General features: G+C 40.0%; 1 non-coding gene across 1 annotated transcript; it reads left to right on the top strand.

Moving 5' to 3' along the window:
- Positions 1–2,041: 2,041 nt before the first annotated feature.
- On the top strand, positions 2,042–2,148 carry LOC114369076. The gene has a single exon (XR_003657535.1). It is a non-coding gene; the product is annotated as a small nucleolar RNA R71 (small nucleolar RNA).
- Positions 2,149–2,597: the final 449 nt, after the last annotated feature.

Below are 2,597 nucleotides of genomic sequence, written 5' to 3'. Positions count from 1 at the left end.
GTTCCTCAGCCTGTACCTCATAAAGTAAGTCAGAAGTATATGTACTTTCTTCAACATGGTTAGTGCATTCTAACTCTAAAAAATCAACATCAAGAGGTACAACACCCAGAAAATTAGAACCAGACTCAAATTAAAATTCACTCTCAGCATAAAAATCAGATACATGATCAAGTTCAAACTCAGATTTAGATTCAATGCATAAGGAATGACAAGTATGCAGATCAAATAAAAATGGATGCTTCCTACCATGAAGAACAGAATCAAAATCAAACATATAAATCATCAACAATCTGATCAATTATCTCAGCATGAAAAACAAAATGATCCTCAGATGGATGTTTCATGGCATCAAGAATGTTAAAATGAACAACAATATCACCAAATTCCATAGACAATGTGCCAGCATAAACATCTATCTTGGTTCGGGCCTTTTTCATAAATGGCCTGCCTAAAATAATTGGAACTGAACCATGGGAAAACCCCTATTCCATATTTAGAACATAAAAATCAACAGGAAAAATAAGTTCACCAACCCGAACTAGCACATCCTCTATGAAACCTGCGGGGTAAGCAACACTTCTATTTGCCAAATGAATCACTACATCTGTAGATTGCAAAGGTCCAAGAGATAAAGAATTGAAAATGGACAGAGGCATGACACTAACTGATGCTCCTAGATCTAGCATGACATTCTCAAATTTACTATTCCCAATAATGCAAGGTATACAGAAAGTACCTGGGTCCTTACATTTCTCAAGAATGTGAGGAACATATTTACCTATCAATGCTGACACATTTCTACCCATGCTAATCCTTTCATTGCCTTTGAGCTTCCTTTTGTGGGTGCACAACTCCTTTAGAAACTTGGCATATCTTGAAATCTGCTTGATGGCATCTAGCAGAGGTATGTTCACCTCTACTTTTCTGAAGGTCTCCAAGATCTCCTTTTCTGCTTCTTCCATTTTTTTGTTTGGAATTGCTCTAGGTGGGAATTGCTCTAGGAGGCTGTTGTAAGTCAGAATTACTAGAAGAAGGTCCACCTGCATGAAAATTTTTGTTAGGAAGCTTTCTCTTTTATGCAACTATCTCATCCTCTTTTTCAAGTGTAGAATGAAGCTTGACAGGTTCAGGTGCAAGTCCTGCTACAAGTGGAGGCACTTGAATTTGGTTGTCAGACCTCAAGGTGATGACACTCACATTTTTCGGATTCTGCACAGTTTATGAAGGAAATTTGTCAGAATTTTGGGACTGAGCTTGGTTCATTTGAGTATCCATTTGCCCCATCTGATTTATCAGATTCTGAATGGAGGCTCTTGTCTCTTGCTGAAATTGCATATTCTGGATGATTATTTGCCTCACTAACTCTTCTAAGGAAGGTTGAGGAGGAGCCTCAATTGCTTGTTGTCTTTGTTGTGACTGCTGCTGCTGTTACTGCATTGGAGGAGGAACATATGGCTTGCTTGGACCAACAGTATTCTGAAAAGGAGGGAAAGGTTGTTGTTGTTGTTGTGGAGGACTTGGCAATCTCATATTTGGATGATTCCTCCAACCTGGATTGTATCTATTGCTTGAAAGGTCATAATTATTCTGCTGTTGTTGGTTTTGCTGCTGAGGAGGTCTATTGTAAATCTTTGCAGCATAAGCTTCAGGTTGCTCATTGACTCCAGATTGCTGCAAAGAAGGATAGAGATCTGTATGGTGATCAGCAGAAGAACATAGACCACAGACTCTTGCAACAGGTGCAGATTTCTGATTCATGGCGAGCTGGGTTACTAGGTTGACCAAGGCATCAAGTTTTCCTTCAAGCTTTTTATTTTCAGTAGATAAGGATGAATCCATGGCCACCTCATGGACTCCTCTAAGAACAATAGCATCATTTCTTGCACTGAATTGTTGGGAGTTGGAAGCCATCTTCTCAATCAAATTCCTAGCTTCAACAGGGGTCATATCACCAAGAGCTCCACCACTAGCAGCATCAATGATACTCCTCTCCATGTTGCTAAGTCCCTCATAGAAATATTGAAGAAGGAGTTGCTCAGAAATCTGGTGGTGAGGGCAGCTTGCACACAATTTCTTGAATCTTTCCCAGTACTCATACAAGCTTTCTCCACTAAGTTGCCTGATGCCTGAAATGTCTTTTCTGATGGCAGTGGTCCTAGATGCAGGGAAAAATTTCTCCAAGAACACCCTCATAAGGTCATCCCAGCTGAAAATAGACCTGGGAGCAAGGTAGTACAACCAATCTTTTGCCACTCCCTCCAGAGAATGAGGAAAAACCTTTAGAAAGATATGATATTCTTGGACATCAGGGGGCTTCATGGTGGAACAAACAATATGGAACTCCTTAAGATGTTTATGAGGATCTTCACCTGCAAGACCATGAAACTTGGGCAGCAAATGTATTAGTCCAGTCTTGAGAACATATGGAACACCCTCATCAGGATATTGAATGCACAAGCTTTCATAAGTGAAATCAGGTGCAACCATCACCCTAAGAGTCCTCTCACGAGGTGGAGGTTGAGCCATGTTCTCAATATAAAAATTAGTAGTGGAATGCTCAAAATCAGAATATTCAGAATCACCCTCAATAGAATGCA

This window comes from Glycine soja, chromosome 9 (genome assembly GCF_004193775.1).
Source record: "Glycine soja cultivar W05 chromosome 9, ASM419377v2, whole genome shotgun sequence".
In the NCBI taxonomy this organism is placed as follows: Eukaryota; Viridiplantae; Streptophyta; class Magnoliopsida; order Fabales; family Fabaceae; genus Glycine; species Glycine soja.
This window is presented reverse-complemented; position numbering and strand designations above follow the sequence as displayed.